At 33.3% G+C, this 23,255-nt stretch overlaps 1 long non-coding RNA gene across 6 annotated transcripts in view; it reads right to left on the reverse strand.

Annotated features, from left to right (window-relative positions):
- Nucleotides 1-23,255, reverse strand: part of LOC103562547 (uncharacterized) — a 97,269-nt gene that overhangs the window by 25,094 nt on the left and 48,920 nt on the right. For 2 of the 6 annotated variants that reach the window (XR_011536703.1, XR_011536704.1), the window contains 2 exons: nt 22,339-22,443; nt 21,742-21,907 (listed from right to left, as the gene is read on the reverse strand). The exons of 2 other annotated variants lie outside the window; for them this stretch is intronic. This is a non-coding gene — a long non-coding RNA (uncharacterized lncRNA). Of the gene's footprint in view, nt 1-14,934; nt 18,479-21,741; nt 21,908-22,338; nt 22,444-23,255 lie in introns of those variants that run through there. 2 more of the 6 variants (XR_011536708.1, XR_011536706.1) reach the window with 2 other exon arrangements.

Genomic DNA, 23,255 nt, shown 5'->3' on the forward strand with positions numbered 1-23,255 from the left:
GATACACAAGATAAAAAGACGTAAATTGTGACACCAAAAACATAAAAGAGAGGGAGTAAAAACATAGAGCTATAAAATGTATTCAAACTAATGTTGATATCAACTTAAACTTATAAATTTAAGTATTTACATATAAGCCTCATGGTAACCACAAAGCAAAAATGTATAGTAGATACACAAAAGGTAAAGAGAAAGGAATTTAAGCACATCACCACAGAAAATCATCAAACCACAAATGAAGAAAACCATAGAAGAAGAAAGGAGCAGAAGAACTACAAAACAGTGAGAAAACAATTAACAAAATGGCAATAAATACATACCTATCAATGGCTATTTTAAACGTAAATGCATTAAATTCTCCAATCAAAAGACATAGAGTAACTGAATGGATTAAAAACAAGCACCACCTATATATTACTAAAAGAGACTCACTTCAGATGTAAGGGCACACACAGACTGAAGGTAAAAGGATGGAAAAGTCCATGCAAATGGAAACCAAAATAAAGCTGGGGAGGTTATACTTATGTCAGAAAAATAGACTTTAAAACAAAGACTATAATAAGAGAAAAAGGAAGGTCATTACATAATTATAAAGAGGTCAATTGAAAAAGAGGATATAATATCAATAAATATTTATGCTCCCAACATAGGAGCATCTAAATATATACAGGTATACTTAGTTTTATTGCGCTTCACTTTATTGCACTTCATGTATATTGCATTTTTTACAAGACCCTTCACCAGCAAAAAGATTATGCCTCATTCAAGGCTCAGATGATGGTTAGCATTTTTTAGCAATAAAGAATTTTTTAATTAAGGTACATACATTGTTTTTTTAGACAGAATTCTATTGTACTCTTAACAGACTACAGTATGGTGTAAAAATAACTTTCATATACACTGGAAACTAAAAAATTAGTATGTCTCACTTTTTTGTGATATTCACTTTGTTGCAATGGCCTAGAATTAAACCTGCAGTATCTCCAATGTATGCCTGTAAAGCAATATTAACAGAATTAAAGGGGAAATAGACAGCATACGATAATAAAAGGGGACTTTACTACCCAATTCATCAATGGATACGTCCCCGACAGAAAATTAATAAAAAAGCATTGCTCTTAAGTGACACATTAGACCAGATTAACTTAGGTAATACATAGCACTCCATCCAAAAGCAACAGAATACACATTCTTCTCAAGCACATGTGGAAGATTCTTCAGGAAGATCATATGTTAGGCTAAAAAACAAGTTTTAATAAATTTAATAAGATTGAAATCATATCAAGCATATTTTCCAACCACAATGATATAAAACTAGAAATCAATTACAAGAAGAAAACTGGAAAATTCAGTTACATGGAGATTAAAGAACATGCTCCTGAACAATCAATATGTCAAAGAAGAAATCAAAATGGAAATAAAAAAATACCTTAGGATAAATGAAAACAGAAATACAACATACCAAAATTTATGGGATGTGGCAAAAGAAATTATAAGAGGGAAGTTCATAGTGATACATGCATACTTCAAGAAAGAAGAAAAATCACAAATAAACAACCTAAGTTTACACGTCAAATAAATAGAAAAAGAAGAACAAACTAAGCCCAAAGTTAGTAGAAGGAAGGAAATAACAAAAATCAGAGCAGAAATAAATGAAATAGAGATTAAAAGACAATAGGAAAGATAAATGAAAAGAAGAGATGCTTTTTGAAAAGATAACAAAATAGACAAATCTTTATCTAAGACTCACCAAAAAAAAAGATGGAGCACTCAAAATCAGAAATGAAAGAGGAGACACAACAACTGATATCGTAGAAATACAAAGGCTCACAGGAGATTACTATGAAAAATTATATGCCAAAAAATTGGATAACCTAGAAGAAATCGATAAATTTTTAGAAACATACAAAGGACCAAGACTGAATCATGAAGAAATAGAAAATCTAAACAGAACAATTATCAAAAAGAAGAACTACCAAGTGTTGGCATAGCTTGAATGTGGAGAAAAGGGAACTCTTGTGCACCGTCAGTGGGAATATAAATCACTGCAGCTATTATGGGAAACAGGATAGAGGTTCCTCAAAAAATTAAAAACAGAACTACCATATGATCCAGCAATTCCACTTCTGGGTCTTTATCTCAAGAAAATAAAACACTAACTCAAAAAGATATATGCACCCTCATGTTCATTGCAGCATTATTCACAATAGCCAAGATATGGAAACAACCTAAGTGTCCGTGGATGGATAAATGGATAAAGAAGATGTGGTATATATATATATATATATATATATATATATATATATACAGTGGAATATTATTCAGATATAAAAAAGAATGAAATCTTGCCATTTGCAACAACGTGAATGGGCCTTGAGCTAAGTGAAATATATCAGAGAAAGACAAATACCATATGATCTCTCTTATGAGGTCATGTGTCACTTAATGACATGGATACTTTCTGACAAATGTGTCAGTAGGTGATTTCATCATTGTGAGAACACCATAGAGTATACTTATAACACAAAGCCAGGTGGTATAGCCTACTACACACCGAGGCTATATGGTACTAATCTTATGGGACCACTGTCATAAACGTGATTCATCATTGACTGAAATGTTTTGAGGCACATGACTGTATGTGGAATGTAAAAAAAACTAAAGAAACAAACAAAACGAAAACAAGCAAACTGAAAAAATGAAGCTCACGGATACAGAGGTGGGGGGCTGGGGATGGGCAAAATGGGTAAAGGGGGTTAAAAAGTACAAATTGCCAACTCTAAAATAAATAAGTCATGGGGATGTAATGTGCAGCATGGGGACCACACTTAATAATACTGTATGGTATATTTGAAAGTTGCTGAGAGAGTAGATGTTGAAAGTTTTCATCATAAGAAAAAAATATAACTATGAACGGTGATGCATGTTAACTAGATTCATTGTGGTGATCATTTCACAATATGTACAGATATTGAATCTTTATGTTGTACACCTGAAACTAATATAATGTTTTATGTCAATGATATATATATATTGAAAAAAAGTCCCGGAAAAACTCTGAAGTCATTAGTTCCAATTGATATTGATTATGAAAACGAGTTTCTCTAATAGGGGTTTAAATATTTTCAGTACATTTTGCTTATTATGACTAGGAAGTGAATAATTAACTTTAGAAATGTGTTAATCACAGTTGTAAGAAAAATGGTAATACTTAAAGGGTTAAATTAGAAACTATATTTAGTAATAATAAATGCCAAATATGAATGCTAATGTTTGACAAGCATTGTAGAAAAAGTCTCATTTATTTATAATAACCTCTTAAATAGGTATTATTATCAATTTACAGGTGAGAGAAAAGGCTCAAAAAGTTAAGTTTCTTGATTAAAGACACAGAAGCGTAACAAAAATTTATACTCAGGTCTATCTGGGTCAAGGTGAGTAATGCCGGCTGCTGTAATCAATGACCAAAAAATCCTAGTGGATTAAAAGAACAAAGTGCTATTTCTCCCTCATTTCAAGATTCACTGTGACTGCTTGGTAGGATAGGGAGATGTCTGCACTGTATAAACTCTCAGGATTCCAGGTTCCCTTCATCTAGCAGCATCACTGACTCCTAAAGCCTTAGAGTTGTGCTAGATTTTCTTCACTGAGTTAGTCAATGAAGAGAGAGAACCTGGAGGATTGCATGAGTTTGGAGGCCAAGCCTGGAAGTGGCATTCACCACTTTCACTGGCCAAAGCCCTGTTACGTAGGGCCACCTACCAGTAAGGGGTGGGAAATATCTTCCATGTGCCTGGTTGGCACAGCCCCAACTACTTATCCCGAATATTTCATTTTCTAATTAATCATTATAACTACCTGTACGCATTGTGTTGTAAGCAGTCAAGGCTTTATTCTTTTTATTTAGAAAAAAATAGAGAAAAAGTGCAATTATCTGGTCTTAAGCACACAAGGTTAAGTGAATACACTCAGCTAGTGAGGCTTTTCAAAAACAAATGACCAGAATACAAATTATTCAAAGTTTTAAACATTAAGGAATTGGGCTCTTTGCCAAATCCAAGGGAAAAAAGTCTTTTTGAAAAGCATAATATATTCAGGTTATTTTATCACATATATTTATAGATTGAAGAAAATTAAAACACTTGGTTATTTTACTTAAATATGATTTGTGTACATGGCTTGAAATTAGTGGATCATCCCAAACTTCATGAGACCATTTCTGTATCTGAATGTTTGAACATTTTGATTATATTTGACTTATCAACCTGTACAATGAAAAGCAAGAACTATATTTTTATGGCACATGGCAAAAAAACACATAAAATAAATTTATTTTTGTCTTTTTACATTTTATAAATTTTTTTAAAATTAAAGTAACATTTATATACCATAAAAATGCTTTATTTCTTCAACCTACAAACAAGGAAAATATAGTCTGATAAATCCAAGATTTGTAAAAACTATGCACAAAACCCAAGGTATTTTGAAAAGAGGAAAGGTTGATATAAGTAACAGTTTTTAAAATTAACTTTTTTCTATTGTCATTTACACATCAGTATATAGACACTAATTGAAAATATGCTAAATGTGTTAATTAACTAGATGATGGGAATATTTTCAGAGTAAAAAAGAAAAAAAGGGAAAATATGCTATAACCATAATGATGTCTCGAAAAGTAGTTTAATACTTTCTAAATGGATTTCCTCCACGTTCACTGTATAAAATAGCTGTCAATACTGAGCAAATACAATTAGCAATAATGTTTAATTACCTTTAAACAAAAATAAAGAGATTTTCTCCCTCAACATGTTTCAAATATCAAAACCTATACTTACAACAATTTAAAACTACCAGCAGTCTAAATATTTAAAATAAAAACCTTTAGGAACTTCTCAAATGTTCTTTGTATTTCAGATACATCATCCTCCTCATCTAGTGAGGACTCCTTCTGAGATTTTTTCATCTCTCTTACTGGATGGCTTTTTCTTGCTGTTGGCTTCAGGCTTGTCTTTGTTTTTCTCCTTGTTATCTCTATCATGTTGTGGCTTATTGTTGTCTTGAACAATAGATCCATAAATTCCTCAGACCTCCCCTCTCCACATACTCAGCTGATGATCCTGTTTTTTTAATCACTGAGAATATACAAGTGAACAGAAGAGAATTTCCATTCTCTCACCAATATGTCTACTACGCACTTGCATTCATACCCCTTTTCTGTCACTGTAGATGAATTGCCTGTGTTCTAGAGGCCACTTAATTCCATCATATATCTTCTACTCGAAAGCTTCACTCCTGGGATTGTCCCTTTCTCTCTTGCATCACCGTTTTTCTCTCCCTTATTAGATCATTGACATGAGCATTCAAATTAGCTGTAATATCTCTCATGTGAAAATCTTTCTCTCTTGACTGAAGTTTCCTTTGGTACCAATCCTTCAGAAATTACTTGAAAGTTATCTACATTTTTTCTCTTAATCCTCATGTTCACAAATCCTTTAAATATCAGTCAGTTGTTCATTCCAGTTCTTCTTTTGATACCATTGTACTCTAAGTCATAAATGGCTCCCACATTGCTAGCGCTGGTGGTAATTTCTAGGTCTTCATTTTAATTATCAACAGCATTTGACACAATTTATCACTCTCTCCTTTAATCAACAGAATCCCTTGGCTGTTGGGATACCTCTATCTTATGTTTGTGTTTTTATTTCTTTTCTATTTCATTAGCCCTCTTCTAGTACTCTTTAACTGGTTCCCCTCAACTTTCCTAACTCTGTTAGAGCAATCTAGTGCTCAGTCCTGATCCCTTTTCTATATTCATACTTACTGCCTAAGATAACCCATCTAAATTGCTGGATTTAAATATCATCTATGTGCTGCTCAATTCCACAATTACGTCTTTAAATCCAGCTGAATTCTGGAGTGACATATCTCACTATGTTTTAGTGGTAAAATACATCTCCATTCATCAGATTGCACATTCCAATAATTGAATTTATCCTTGACTCTTCTCTTTTACTCTCTCTGTCAGATCCATGAGCCAGTCATGTTTACTCTGTGTCAATTATATCCTGCCTCATGCTGTTTTTTTTTTATCACTACCATAACACCCTAGTCCAAATCTCCATTGCAACTGCATTAACTGATTGTTTTCCATCCTTACTTGCTGATGGTTTATTCCCCATTGCTGCAAAAATGAGCCTTTGAAAATGTATGACAGATTTTATCAGCTCAAAATCTTTAAATGACTTCCCTACATACCTAAAACGCCACGCAATTTCTTAAATACTAGTGCAGACCCTTTATAGTTCAGACTCTGGCTACCACTCTTAACTCACATCCTATTTCTTTCTTTATCACTCACTGAACTTCAGCCATCCAGGCCCACTTAATGTTTTTCTTGACTAGGCTAGGCATGCCTGAGAGTCTTTTTATTTGCTATTCCATCCTTTTGGAACACAAGTCTGAGATTTGTATGGCTCACTTCTCTCAGATCTCTTCTGAAATATCACATCATTATAGTGGCTTGTCTTGATCACTCTCTCTCAAACAACACCCTCAGTCATACTATATATTACCCCTTATCCTACTTTATTTTTATTTACAGAATTTAAAGCTACCTGAAAATATTTTATGGTTTGGTTCATTTGTTTTCTCTCTCTCTAACAAGGAGATTATCTGTTTGACTGCTATATCCATGGTGATTAGAAGGAAGTTGACACATAGTAGGCACTAAAAACTATTTGTGAATAAATTAAAAGAATAAATTAATAAGTTCCAAATGCATTTTAAGCATTACAAAACTATTATGGTATCCTAACTTCATTGTTTGTATTGCTTTAGCCTCTGTATATGCTGGTGGTATGAATGGACCAATCTATTCATTTATTTAATAAGCACTTAATATAGTACTTTCTATGTACTAGCTACTGTTCTAAGTGCTTTTTAAATATTAACTCAGTAACTAGCAAACTGCTCCAGGAATCTGTGCCACATTTCAAGCATTACTCCAGTTTTACCCTTCTTGTTATTTAATCTTATTAGTCATTCATTAATTAATTGATATTCTTCTCTCCCCAGGATTTTTTTCCTGTTTGACTTTACATTGGGCTCTTTATTCCTAAACTTTTGGTTGTGTGGATTTGATATCTACTATTTACTTGGCTTGTTCTTGGCCTTCCTCTCTAATCCCTTAAATGCATGTTTAATCACTTCTGGGACTGTCTACATGGTTTGGACTTTGAACTTCTCAAAGCACTGTTTTATTTCTTGTTAATTTGATGACCCCACACAGGTAAGACATGTTACCCAAACACCACCAATCCCCTGTGAGGATTACCATCCTCTAGAGGATGGCAAAGAGTATAACAATGACAAGCACCAGAAGTAGGAGCCCACAGACCTCAGCCCACTGCATCACCTACAGGTTCCAAGTTGCCAAGATGGACTTTCCACACAGGGCACTGGTTGGAACAACCCTTTAACCACAGAAAAGAGAAAAGATACAGTAAGATCAGCATCTGTAGTGCACCTCAGTTCCCATGACCAGCAGTCTCCTAATAGCTGACACAGGGCTGTACATGCCCCTCTCATGCTGCATGGAAAGAGACCATTCTGTACCGATGTAGGGAAGCTTACTGGTGGGGCTGGCCAGGTGCCGTGTAATTTGCATGCTTAAGCTACCCAGAATAGAGAAAGATTTCTCCTAACAAGGAAGGAGAATCTGGGGCCAAGCAATAGCTCAGCACTCAGCCTCCATATAAGGGAATGTTCTAGGCCTACGTTGTTAATTGGGTAATCCCAGGGAGGAGCCACTGGTCACGAGATGGCTGCCTTCCCAACATATATCTTACCCTTCCATGATTTATCCAAGTTGTGTGCTTAGTCTATTTTTTGTTGTGCCTTGTCTATTTTTTATCTACGTATGCCTTCAAGAAACTTATTTATTTATTTACTGGGCAGACAAATTAAATAATTTATAAATGCACAGGGTGATATGAGTGCTATGTTTTTATTATATAGTATATATGGACTGACAGTTCTATAAAATCAGTCACTGTTAAAAATAACATTCTAAACTGTCAATAGTCCTGGAGAACCTGTGTTTGAATCCTGCTTGTTGGGACACTTTGGAAAAGCAATTTGGCAATATGAGTTAAGTATCTTTAAACTATTCATCCTCTTTTATTTGGTAATTTTAATTTGAGAATTAAATCAAAGGAAACTAGTCAGGCACAAATATGTTGATCATTGAATCATTTATGATTGAAAGAATTAGAAACTACTTAAATTTCCCAAAGGAGGAATATGGGAGAAAACCATGATGTAAATTCCTATATTCTGTAGCCAATTAAATTATATGAATACAATGGTTTCAAATGAAGAATTGGAATGAACAATTGACTGATACTTAAAGGATTTGTGAAGATGGGGATTGAGAGAAAAAATGTAGATAATTTTTATTTTGTTGCCTGTGTTTATGGTGTCATATCCAAGAAATCATTGCCAAATCCATGAAGATTTTGTGCTATGGTTTCTTCTAAGAGTTTTGTAGTTTTAGGTCTTACATATAAGTTATGGATCCATTTTTTAATTAATTTATATATATGGTGTCAGATAAGGGTCTAATATCATTCTTTTGCATGTGGATGTTGTTTTCTCGGCATCATTATTGAAAAACTTTTTCCTATTGAATGATTTTGTCAAAAAATCATACGGCCTTATACGTGCATGTTTATTTGTGAGCTCTCTATTCTATTCCATTGGACTATATGTCTGTCTTTATACCAATACCATGCTGTTTTGATTATTGTAGCTTTGTAGTAAGTTTTGAAATCAAGAAGTGTGAGTACTCCAACTTTGCACTTGTTTTTCAAGATTGTTTTTGCTATTTGGGGTTCTTTGATATTCCATATGAATTTTAGGAGAGATTTTCTTATTTCTTCAAAAAATATCATTGGGATTTTGATAGGCATTGCATTGAATTTGTAGATTACTTTGAGTAGTATTGACATCTTAACAATATTAAGTCTTCCAATCCATTAACACGGGATGTCTTTCCATTTATTTATGTCTTTTACAATTCATTCAGCAATGTTTTTTAATTTTCATTAGACAAAGCTTTCACTTAATTGGTTAATTGTTAAGTATATTATTCCTTCAATGCTATTGTAAATGAATTTTTTTCTTAATTTCCTTTTCCTATTGTTCATTGTTAGTGTACAGAAATGCAATTGATATTTATGTGTTGACTTTGTGTCCTCTATTTTATTGAATTTGTTTATTAGTTCTAATAGTTTTTTTTGTGTGTGAAATCTTTAGAGGTTTTTACAGATATGATCATGTTATTTGCAAACAGGTAATTTTACTTCTTCCTTTCCAATTCAGATGCTCTTTCTTTCTTTTTTCTTGCCTAATTGCTCTGCTAGAACTTTCAGTATTGTGTTGAAAAGAACTGTAGGGAGTGGGGACCTTGCCTTGTTTCTAACCTGAGAGGAAACTCAGTCTTTCACCATTGAGTATTGAGTACGATGCTCATTGTGGGTCTTTCACATATGGCTTTAATTTTGTTGAGGTAGTTCCCTTTTATTCTTGGTTTGTTGAATGTTTTTTATCATGAAAGGGTGTTGAACTTTGTCAAATTCTTTTTCTGCATCAATGGAGATGATCACGTGTGTTTTTTCCCTACATTCTGTTAATGTGGTGCATTACACTGGTTGATTTTTATATGTTGAACTATCCTTGCATTCTGAGATAAATCTCACTTGGCCATGGTGTATAATGCTTTTAATATGCTGCTGAATTTGGTTCTCTAATATTTTCTTGAGGATTTTTGCATCAATATTCATAAAGGATATTGGTCTATAGTTTTTTTTGTCTTGTAGTGTCTTTGGCCTTGGTATCAGGATAATTGTGTCCTCACAGAATGAGTTAAGAAATGTTCTGTCCTTTTTAAAATTTGGAAAAGTTTGAGAGGGATTGGTCTTATTTCTTCTTTAAATGTTTCATAGACTCCACCAGTGAATCTGACTTGTGCAGGGCTCTCCTTTGTCAGAAGATCTTTTAATGCTGATTCAATCTCCTTACAAGCTGTAGGTCTACTTACATTCTATTTCTTCATGATTTAGTCTCGATAGGTTTTGTGATTCTATGATTTTGTGTATTTCATCTAGGTTATCAATTTTTTGGCTTATAATTGTTCACGGTACTCTGTTATAATCCCATTTACTTCTGTAGAATTGGTAATAATGTCCCTACTTTCATTCTGACTTGATAAATTTGAGTCTTCTCCCTTTTTTCTTAGTTTGTCTAGTTAGAGGTTTGTCAATTTTGTGGATCTTTTCAAAGAACCAACCTGGGTTCGTTGATTTTCTCTATTGTTTTTCTATTATCTATTTCATTTGTTTCTGCTCTAATCTTTATTATTTCCTTCCTTCTTCTTTTCACTCGTTCCTTAAGTTGTAAAATTAGGTTGTTGACTTGAGATCTTTCTTGTTTTCTAATGTAAGTGGTTATAGCTATAAATTTCCCTCCTAGCACTGTGTTTGCTGTGTCCGATAAGTTTTAGTACGTTGTGGTTTCATTTTCATTTGCCTATAAGTATTTTCTAATTTCCTTTGTGATCTCTTCTTTAATCCATTGGTCATTTAATTTCCATGTATTTGTTAATTTTCTTGTTTTCCTTCTTTTATGGAAATATAACTTCATCCTGGTGTGGCTGGAGAAGATACTTGTATGTCTATCTTTAAAATTTATTGAGATTTAATTTGTGGCCTAAAATATAGGCTATCTTAGAAAATGTCTTCTGTGCAGTTGAGAAGAATATGTATGCTGCTGTTGCTGGGGAGAATTTTCTATATATGTCTTTCAGATCTATTGGTTTATTGTGTTGTTTAAGGCCTCTATTTCCTTATCTTCTCTCTGATTATTCTATTCATTATTGAGAGTAAGGTATTAAAGTATCCAACTATTTATAGAACTGTCAATTTCTTCTTTCAATTCTGTCAGTTTCTGCTTCATATATTTTGATGGCCTGTTATTAGGTGGCTACATGTTTATAATTGTTATATCTTCTTGCTGCATTGAACCCTTTATTAACATATAATGTCCTTCTTTGACTCTTGTAAACCTTTTGATTGAAAGTCTATTTTTCCTGATATTAGTATAGCTATTCCTGCTCTCTTTTGGTTACTATTTGCATGGGATATCTTTTTCCATCATTTCACTTTCAATCTATTATTATCTTTGGATCTAAAGTTAGTTCCTAGTAAATAGTAGATAGTTAAATCATTTTTTTTAATCCATTCTGCCAATTTCTGTTTCTAGATTGGAGAGTTCAATCCACTTACATTTAAAATAATTGCTGAAAGAGACTTAACTTCTGTCATTTTGCTATTTATTTTCTATATGTGTTATAGTTTTTTTGTGCCTTATTTCCTATATTAATATTTTCTTCTGTGTTCAGTTTATTTTTTGTGGTGAAATGTTTAGATTCCTTTCTCTTATTCTTTGTATATATGCTATATATGCTATATCTATTTTCTTTGCAGTTACCCTGAGGATTACATTTAACATCTTAAAGTTATAACACTAATTTGAATTTATACCAGTTTAACTTCAATATCACATAAAAACTCTGCTCCTTTACACCTCTGCTCCCATCCTTTTGATTGTTGATGCCACAAATTACATATTTATACATTGTGTGCCCTCAAACATAAATTAATAATTGTTTTAAATGCATTAATCGCTTAAAGTATGTAGAAAATAAAATGTGGACTTAAAAACCAAAGTTACAATAATAATGCTTTTAGGCTAGTTTCTTTTTGAATGTTAGCCCCTTAAATTGTGCAGGAAACAAAAAGAAGAGTTATAAAAAGTGTTACAATAATATTAGCTTTTATAATTGCTCATGTATTTACCCTTTAATGAGATCTTTATTTCTTGATACAGTTTTGAATTACTGTCTCATGTCCTTTCATTTGACCCTGAAAGACTCACTTGAGTATTTTTTACAGGGCAGGTCTAGTAGTAATGAACCCCTCCGGTTTTGTCTTAATTTCTCTCTCACTTTTGAAGGAAAGTTTTTCCCAATATAGGACTCTTGATTCAGTTTTTCTCTTTCAGAACTTTGAATATATTGGCTCACTATCTTCTGGCCACTAAAGTTTCTCATGGGAAATCTGTTGATAACCTTATTGAGGATCCTGTTATGTGGTGAGTTGCTTCTCTCTTGCTACTTTCAAGATTGTCTTTTTGTCTCTCAAAAATTTGATTATAACATGTCTCGGTGTGGGTCTCTGAGTTCATTTTACTTGTAGTTTATGGAGCTTCGTAGACATTTATATTCATGACTTTCATTAAAATTAGCATGTTTTCATCCATTATTTCTTCAAATATTCTTTCTGCCCCCTTCTTTCTTTTCTCCTTCTGGGACACCCCCCATGCATATGTTGGTCTGCTTTATGATGTACCACAAGTCCCTTAGGCTTTGTTCACTTTTCTTCAATCTTTTTTCTTTCCGCTTTTCATATCTGATAATTTCCATAGTCCTATTTTCAAGTTTGCTGATTCATTCTTTTGCATGCTCAAATCTTAAATCTCTCTAGTGAATTTTTTATTTCTGTTATTGTATTTTTTTAGCTACCTTTTTTTTAAGGCTTTCTCTCTCCTTATTTTACTTTTGTTTTGTTCATATATTGTTGTCTTGATTTTCTCCACACCATCCTTTTGTTATTTGGGCATTTTTAAGACAGTTGTTCTAAAGTCTTTGTCTAGTAGATCTGGTATCAGTTCTTTTTCAGGGACAGTTTTTGTTGATTTATTTTTTTCCTTTGAATAGGTCACACTTTCCTATTTCTTTGTATGCCTTTAGTTTTTGTGGAAAACTGGATACTTGGATCTAATAATGTGATAACACTGGAAATCAGATTCTCCCCTTTCCTAGGTTGACTGTTCTATTATTTTTGTTAATTTTTGTCTTGCTTGTTTTTTGATTGTCGTAGGCAGTCTCTGTGCCTAGGATCAGCCTGAGGTGTAAACTTAATGTCTTCTCAGGTCTTTTCTGAACCTGTATCTTTTCCTGGGCCTGAATGGTCACTTTCTAATTTCCCTTATATGTGCAGTTGCTTTTGAAATATCCTAGTCTTCAATGTCTGGTTGCCAAAAGGGGGAAAAAGAGAAAAATGAAGCAGGCTTGAAAGAAAGAATGCTGATCCTTTAAATCCTGTGAAAGTCACTTCAGCTGGAGGGTAGGGATTTTCAACAGTGGAGGATATGCAACGAGAATGCCTACAAACCTCTTTGTATGTACCTGTATCATCAGAAGGAACAATCAACAATCAGCATCCAGATCCTCAATATTTGGAGGAGAGGATACTTTTTGCCCAACTTGGCTTCCTCAAGCTGAACATAAGCTGTTCCTGGAATATGTGCAGAGCTACCTGCCATGGGGCTTGGGGGAGATGGATTGGAGCTGCTACTGTGCTGAGTTAAACTGAACAAAATTACAATTTATTGTCCCAGCCTTCCCTTAGAGGTTGCAAGACTTCAATAGACTCCAGAATTCTGAAATAGTTACATCAGACAGATTCTACTAAAGCAATTGTTGTCTACATGGGGAAACAGATTCCCAGTGCTGTGTATTTTGTCAGCTTTCCAGAAACTTCTCACCACTACTCTTATCACTATTGATTTGTTATGTACTCTTTTGTAAAAGCCATCTTTCACTCTTTTACTTATGTCTGTGAGATTCAATCCATGAAACTGTGTTAGAGTAGTTTGTTCAATCTCATTGCTATTTAGCATGCTTTTGTATGAATACACCATAATGTATTCATTGTACTCAGAAGGTCATTCGTGTTGTTTACACCTTGGGGCTGTTTTAAATAAAACTGCTACTAACACTTTCCTACTTCTTCTGGTGCACATAGTATATGTTTCTATAGGGTGTACACGTAGGAGGGGACTTCCTGGGTCAACTTTAGTACATAGTCTCAAAAAAGTTTTATTCAAAATGGTTGTACCAGTTTATGCTTCCATTAGTAGAATCTAAGTTTGGGTTTTTCTGCATCCTTCACAACAGTTGATATGACCAGTGTTTTTAATTTTAACAATTTTTCTTTTCTTTTTTTTACAATTTAACAACTCCAGTGTGTGCATATGAAATTTCATCATGATTTCCATTTGTCATATGATGACAAATGGAGTTTTCATGTGCCTATTACCCATTTAGATAGCCTTGTTTTTCTTTTTCTTTTGGTAAAGTGGTTAATTATTTGATTGATTTGCAAACATTGTCACCTTTAAATTTCTGATATAAAACCAACTATGATTATCCTTTATATGTGGCTAGATTTGATTTACTAATATGCTTTTTACGATTTTTGCATATATGCTCATGAAGAAAATTGGCTTATAATTTGACTTTCTTGCAAAACTTTGTCAGCTGTTCGGTAAAAGTTATGCTGCTTTCATAAAATAACTTGGGAAGTGTTCACTCTTTTTCTATTTCTGTAAGATTCTATGTCCAGAATGAATCACTGGCAAAGTCATCTAGGTCTGAAGACTTTGTTGTTGTTGGAAAGTTTTAATTATAGATCCAATTTGTATATTTAAAACTATTTAGATTTTCTAGCTCTTCTGTCAGTTTGGTAAATTTTCTTTATTGGCATAGAGTTATTCATAATATTCTTTTGATGTTATATATTATGATATAATATATATAATATTCATAATATTAATATGAATATTATCTTTTAATGATTTTATGATCTCCAGAGGTGTTCCTTTTTTCATTCTTAATATTGACAAATTTTGTCTACTCTCTTTTTTACTGATAAGACTTTCTAGGGTATCAATTTTATTAGTTACTTAAAAGAATGAACTTAAAAACATCCTCTATCACGTATTTGTTTTCTACTTTATTAAACCATGACTTTTCTTTATTATTTCCTTTCTCCTTCTTTTGTAATTTTGTTCCTACTTTCTTGAGATAAAATTGGAAAAGTGATTTGTTACTCTTTCCTATTTTCTAGTAAACGTATTTTAAAGTGGTAAATTATCTTTTAATCATGCTTTAGCTGATTCCTTAAATTTGGATAAATTATAGTATTATTATCTAATTATTTTCTAATTTCCATTGTGTCTTTTTCTTTCTTACATGTCTTCATTTACAAACATCTGGCATTATCTAATGATTATTTTCCTATTATTAGCTTAATTCAACTGTGGTCAGAAACATACTACATTTGATTTCATTTTTTTGACATTTGTTGAAACTAGTTATATGGTCAGGCAAATGATGACTTTTCAGTAACTCTTCCATGTACACTTGAAAAGAATATGGATACCCTGCTTTTGTTTTAAGCAGTTTCTCTATAAGTCACTTAGACTTTTTCATCATATTGTTCATATGTTCTATCTATCTCTCAGATTTGGGGAAGGAAAGCAGTGTCTAGAATGTTGAACTTATCTCATTCGGCTTCCTTCATTTCTCAAATTTTGGCCCCTAGACTGTTGGCTACCTCAGAGGATCTTTGATAAATTTAGAGGAGAGAAATTTAGCAGCTTTCTTCTTCTGTTCACAAAAACTATTTTAAATAGTTTTTCTCTTTCAAATGATACCTCAGTCACACCTTGGAATCACTGAATGAAGACATGAAGCAGGTACCACAGCTGTAAGAAACAGCACTATTTCATAGAATCAGAACAAAATGATTTCTACGTGATTTTGGAATTCTAAGAAGCTACTAATTTTAGAAGAGTGTTTTGTTAGAATATCTAATTTACCAGATTTTTGGCATGAATGTTATATAATACAACCTGATTTTTGCTTTTAAGCTTCTTCATATTTAATATAAAGACTTTATTCATGATGAGAAAAGGTGCTAAATCTACATTGTTTGGGAGAAATTTAATATTTAATTTTGCTTAACTGCAGAAAGACAATTGTAGATTATATGAGGTGGTTCTTTCCTCCTCTTTAGATTCCTTATAGTCCTTTGAGAACCTTTCATGACTTATTCTAATTTTGTCTTTTAGAGGAAAGTTGTGAGATGACGAAACATCCTCCAAAGCTAATTTTTAATGTCAAAATCAAATAAAAATAAATTCATTAATTACAAAAAATTGAACATAAAAGCACAATGAAAAAGAAGCAGGCATACATAGAGTGCTTATTCTGGTAGGTGTGTTCATATATGTTGGGTACTTTAACTTTCAAAGGGACTGTGTGAAGGTAGTATTATTATGCTTTATAGATGAGAGGACATATTTAAGAAATTAAATAACATGTCTAAATTCAGACATTTATAATTGAATAGGATTGAGAAACCCTGGCTTAACAAATAATATAAATAGTGTATAAATATTGCACAAACTAGAGGCCTTTTAGACCAAACTCCTTACTTAATTTGTTGAGGAGTAACTTTGGATAAGTGATTTAAGCTTTCCAGAAGTTAAAAGTCTCCACTTGTGAAATGAAGGACATATATTGTAATATATTGATCTCTAAGCTTTTATTTTCATTGGTTTACTTTGTATCAAACACACAAAATCCTTTGAAATGCATATTATGCATAATCATATTAAATTCTCAGTTTTCATTATTTAGAGATGAATGGCCTGCCTAATTTCCCATTCTAGTTTGACTGTACTGCATCATGTCCTTACAGCCACAAAATAAAGGAAAAGGAAGAAAAGCAGTTCAATCTAAGTGTTTTTGACTTTATTCTCCTCATAAGTTCAAGGCATGTGTTCTCATTTGTGAGTCTGAGTTCCAAAAAGGCATCAATAAAACATAACTTCAAAAATATGCTGCTATGGACTGAATGCTTGTGTCTACCCCAAATCCACATGTTGAAACCTTACACAACTATGTGATGGTATTAGAAAGTGGAGCCTTTGAGGGTAATTAGGATGAGGTGAGAACATGAAGGTGGAGCTCCCTTGAATGGGATTAGTGCCTTCATAAGAGTTGAAGACAGATTGCTTCTTGTCTCTGCTCTTTACCATGTGAGGATATGATGAGAACTCAGCAGTCTGCAATTGGGAAGACGGTTTTCATCAGTATCTAACTGTGCTGGCTCCCTGACCTTGGACCTCCAGCCTCCAGAACTGTGAGGAATAAATTTCTGTTGTTATAAGCCAACCGGCATATGGTAGTTTGTTACAGTAGCCTGAGTTAACTAAGATCTATGCTTTATAGTTCATTATGACATTATTGTAGAATACAGAATACAGTCAGCACCAAATTACCAATTGCAATGACCCTTAGGCCTTCCTTCCATCTCAGATACTTTACTATGTCAAAGAGAAAAAAGTTAATTACTTAAAAAAAATTAAACCGATAAAATTTGACAGATTATTCTTTCAATTCCATCCCTTAATACAAGCCCCTGTCATTCAGTGCCACTCCAAAATAAGATTCCTCATTTTCTGTGCTTTAGCAGTATCTTACTAGTAGAAAGTAACTGGAATTTTCTCTTCTTCTTTTGTCACAGGTCTTATTTTTTTTCCCCAAAACTTTAATATGTGACATTATTTTCTGTTAGTAAAATTCACCTTATTACATTAGTGGCTTAAATATTTCCCTATTTGTGGAGAATGTGTGTGTATTTTGTTTCATTTTACTTTGGTAAAGCTACAGAGAAGTTATAGAAAATGGAACTTTCATCCCCAAGATGAGATATTTTGCTATTGATAGTCCTTTTGCAGACACCTCTGAAAGTCTTCAAGCTATATACAAAATTAAGGAATCTTACAACTCTGTATTATATTGTAAGTATTGATTCTGTGTGCCTTACCCTTACCGATGACATTTCCTTAAAGCTAAGATAATCTAACTTTAAGTGAAGATGAGTGTCTTTCTCCTAGAAGTTTCAGAGATTAAGATGTCCTGCTGAATCATTCTTCACTCAAAAGTACAATGAAAATCTTGTCTCTGGTATTCTATCTTCCACAACTCTCAGCACTGCCATATATTTGTAGCACAATAATAATTGATATTCACAGTGATAACACTGAAATATGAGGTCTTGAGGTGCCTTATGAACAATCAAACAAGATCAAATTATATTTTAGAGAGACATTACAGGCTAAAAATATAAATAGTAATTTAAATGAACACTTTATTAAGGATAATACTCTGTGCATTCTCTTGGCAGATTACAAGATATTTATTGAATAAGTGTTTCAAGATATGGGATTGATTTGTGAGGTGAATTTTCCCAGTAAAGTTTACATTCACTCTGTTCTCTTTCATATCCAGGCTTAAACTATTTGCACTGACTTCCAAAATACGCTCACGAAAGAATTAGAGTCAGTACTTAATGGTGAAACACACTTACATGGATAAAAGGAAATAAAATAAATTATATTTAAACAAAAAAAGTTTTTTATATTTCTTTTCATTTTATCTCATCCTAACTGCATGAATGCTCTTCATGGATAGAATTACCACCTAGCTGCTGCCAGCCAAATCAAGCTGAAACATGAACAGGAAAAAAGAATTAATCAGACATTCTTGTCAATTCCTCTCACTATAATTTTTTGTATTATATATTTTCCAGGGCTTGGATCCTTTTAGTTGTAGCTTATTTAGTACATAGATTGCCATGTTCAGATTGTCATAAGTGAATTGATTTGTTGGCACATTCTAAAAATTAATTAATTAATTTAAAAATTAAAAAAAAATTTTTAAGTGTGCTTATCTGGCATTTTTCCTTCATTTGCATTCTGATTAAAACCTGTTGAAGCATAATGAACATATACCAAGTACTTATTTTGTTTTATTACACTAATGTTGATGTTAATGGCATATGAAAAACATGTGCTAAAAGTATTTTTCCATTAGAAATGCAACATGTTAAACTCTGTCCAATTTCCATCTGGGGAACTAAAAATTGCCATGAACTCTTAGCTGGTTTTTTCCTTAGCTCAATCACCCAGAGCTAAAAATGTGGAAATTATCTTTAGAGAATCCCTTGCAAATTATTTCTATGAAATCAAGATCCCTAAATGTAGATCATACTTAACTTGAAATATAAACATCAATGTAATATTCTTATTTATACTGATTACAAAGTATATGCTCTGAATTATAGCTCTAGCCCTGCTACAGTAACCATTTTTAGTTAAAAATGGCAGATGAATAAGAATTTCTTAGGGGACTTTCTTTCTACTGATGGGAAGGTAGACAAAGCACTTCTATGTTGATCTCAACAGGGAGACAATTTCAACAATAGCCACAAAAATTATCATCACAGGGAAGAGAAAGAGAGAGAAAGGTTCCACGGTTAGATGGTTCTGGAACCCTCATTTGCAGTGTTCTTACTAACAGTATTTCAGCTTCCTAAACCAAGGGATGCTATAAACCAGGAGGGACTGCTGCTTTGGAATGGAAGCCAAAGGGCAAAAGATGGCAAGAAGCTAGCACATTTCATAAGGAAGTATTTGAAGAAAGTATGTAGAAGACCAAATCAAGCAAAGAAAAAAAGGGACTTAAACCGAGAAAAATGGGCACCCACTTGATATCACTGAATAAGAAAGTTATGAAAAGGAGTTTAAGAAAGAAAAGAAAAAAAATCTGAGACAACTTACGTATAAATAAAAAATCATTTTACGGCAATCAGCTGATTTATGACTTGTGTGTTTGTCATTCCTGATCACTGAGGTTCAAACTCAAAATTAGACTGAGTCTAACAGGAACACAACGCTGAGGGGGTAGCAGATAGAGACAGTATTCCTTGGTTGTTATGTAAGAGATGACTTCTATATGTTCAACCTCCTTTTAATTTGTAATTTGGTTATTTTATTTAGCAATTCTGGGCAAGTAGCAGAATTAATCACTGCTCCATTTTAATCAAGTGTTTTAGGCCATTGATTCTTACACATCTTTGAACCAGAAGCATCTGCATCACCTATAGGCTTGTTAGAATGCAGAACCTCAGGCCTTACCCAGACCTGAATCAGAATCTGAATTTTGACAAGATCCCCAGGTGATCTCATGCATTTTAAAGTTTGAGAAGTATTTATGTATAAGCACAACTTAACCAGTGTTTCTCAAACATGACTACACATTAAAATAACCTGGTAACTTTTTTGTAGACAGGGATCCCCAGGCTCCACAACTATGGATTTTGATTCAACTGGTCTGGAGATGAGTCTGGGTAGTGATAATTTTAAACTAAGCGATTCAAAGGATAGTATAACAATTGTATTATAGGAAAAAAATGGAGAGTATTGTTTTACAAAATGCCTGTGTGTAAGAATTATTTGGTCTAGTTTTTAAAATATCAGATTTACAGGACCGTGTCTGGAATCTGAATGATTATTTCTGGGTTTGGGGACATGAATTTTAGCATGTATGCTCCCTAGGTAAACTTTACGATCAGACAACTGGGAGATCCTGAGTACCTGCAAGACAAGACAGTCCATCAAAGTCTGCACAGGGGCAACCTCCTGATTGCCAATCAGGTGGTGTCAAAAGTCTTCTGGGATTGGCCTTTCTAACATAAAATTCCACTCTGAGGGCTAATTTTTAATTGATTTTGATATCCCCAGCAACATTGTTTTTCACTGTGGTTACTTGTTTGTGTCAGAGTTCTTGAAATCACTGCACTTTTAATAATAGTCCTGAAACATAGTTCACTGGAAAGCCTAAACTTTCAGAAATAGAAAAAGCTCATTTACCTCCAAGTCTAAGTAACCTGTGCAGGCAACCTGAATAAAGCAGTCATACATGGTCATCTAAGCTCTTATTTGAGATAAAGTGAACAAAACAGAAGTACTATGTTTGTCCCTCTGTCTCCTAGTCCTTATTCTGAGGGTGGTACACTCTCCCAGACCAGCAACTCTCTTTTGGTACGAACATGATGTGACTTTCCTTGGACCACAGTTTGCCTGCTGGTTAATCTCTGCCATTAGGTTTAAGTTTATTGAACCAAGGCAAATTGAAAATATTCAATAAACCAATTGCTGCAGCTGTAATATATGCTAACATTTATATACTTTTAATCTCCTTTCACACATCACATTTACATTGAAAGAGGGGTATGTCTAAGAGTTTTTGTCTTCAAAGGTTGATACACATGAATGAAAGATATCTTTTGCCTTGAATTTTTATAAGCTGAACTGATTAGAAGCCAAAATCATCATTTCATTGGATTGGTACATTATCCTAAGTGGGATAAAGTTCAAAACACATTAAAATAAATTGAAAAAAGCATGTTCTAATAAGCAACTGTAATCTGTTGTCTTTACTAAAACTTGTGAATTCTAAACATAATCATATGCTCCTGTAAATCTTACCTCCCCTCTCCTTAAGCAGAGTAATCATACCACTAGATTTAACAAATTGCCCTATATACCCTATACAAGAAATTAAAAAACCATGAGGCAAATAACTGAAAATTATTGAGATGCCAAAGCCATTGATTTTTCAGACAAAGGAACTAAGACCAGGATAGAAGATGTGGCTTGCACATGTAATTTTTCAGCTAGACTCTAACTTCAAGTTGTTTGAATCCAAGTCAAACACTCTTATGCTGCCTTTCTTCTTAGCCACTGCCTCCCATTTGGGGTGAATTCAAGTGACCTGGATAGGGTTAACTGAGGTTTCCATCTGACGGGAAGTGATTATGTATGAATGCCTCGATCTTTGATCTGTTATGCCTTTTCAGTGACTGGCTAAGTTGCTGTAGGTCATAGCAAAACCCAGCAGCAGTAGGAATGGAATAGGAGCAGGAATTCAATAAAGTGTTTTTATTGAATGTATTACTTGTACAACGCAACGAAATTCTCCCAAATTACATTTTTTTTGGAAAAGAATAAAATTTTATAAAGATTTCTGTGGTTATTGGACGATGATCCTCTTTAGCATGTATTAAGTTTGGAGATGTGTAGATGGCATGCACTGCAGAGTAGAAACAAATCGATGCTTATGTTTTGCCCCCACATACAAAAACAGAGAATATGCTGGATATATTTGGAAAAGGGAAAATAAAAATGATCGTTTCCCATATTAAGCTTCTGAAACTTCATATGTAAAATCATAAAGGAAGTATTCTAATTATTGATACCAGTATTTCTCCTGGAAAGGAATCTACTTTTCTTTAAGGAAATACCTTAATAAGTGACATGAGTGGGAAAGCTTAGGCATAGCCTTGAGGCTACGATCTTTTAGAAGACCTTGAAATAAGGTCTTTCCATTGATATGGCTATAAATTGAAGAAGAGAAGAGAAAGAAGGTTAGCTTTGATGTGGGAGAGACTGATAGGTGGCTAAAGCATAACTTGTAAAGTAGGGGAGGAGAGGACATTGATACATATGAACTCATATTTGTACCTTTGAAAAAACGTTTAAATCATTTCAGTATGAGCTTCTTAGAAAGTAGTTACTATGGCTTTTTATCCATAATCTTCATGTAAAATATATTCTTCCTTTTTTTCCCTGAAAGTAACATAACAAAGCATTACAGAATAATAGAAGTAAAAAGGATGGAGCAATTGCCAAGCATATGACCCTCATTTGTAGATTATAAAAATGAAACCCGGGGATGCAAAATAACTTTCTCAAGGTTATACAGAGGTAGTGATGATTTTAAAGACACATTATTATTATTATTAGTAGTAATATCTTGAGTCAAACTACCTTGTAAATTCCAATACTAATTATTTTTTTTGAAAACAATAAAGATTTAATAATTTAAAAGCTAGAGAAATACTATCATTAGATTTCTGTTGTGATCCACAGTGAACAGATTAAACAGTGTACACCAAACTACGGGTCTCGGGCATTTTTTCAGAGAAGATATTATGTCTATATTCTTACATATTAGAAATTGAGTATTACGCCATAACAATCAAATAGAAAGAAAACAGTTTTATTTACATTTATTTCAAATTTTTGCAAATTCTTTTTTTTAACCAATTTTACTGGCTATTTTATGTGATCTCGACATAGAAGGATGGTGAGGGACACTTTTCATAATTAAAAATACACTTTTTAGGGGCTGGCCCCGTGGCCGAGTGGTTAAGTTCGCGCGCTCCGCTGCAGGCGGCCCAGTGTTTTGTCAGTTCGAATCCTGGGCGAGGACATGGCACTGCTCATCAGACCACGCTGAGGCAGCGTCCCACATGCCACAACTAGAAGAACCCACAACGAAGAATACACAACTATGTACCGGGGGGCTTTGGGGAGAAAAAGGAAAAAATAAAATCTTAAAAAACAAAAAATACACTTTTTAGATGAAATGATAAATT

This window comes from Equus przewalskii, chromosome 2 (genome assembly GCF_037783145.1).
Source record: "Equus przewalskii isolate Varuska chromosome 2, EquPr2, whole genome shotgun sequence".
Lineage (NCBI taxonomy): Eukaryota > Metazoa > Chordata > Mammalia > Perissodactyla > Equidae > Equus > Equus przewalskii.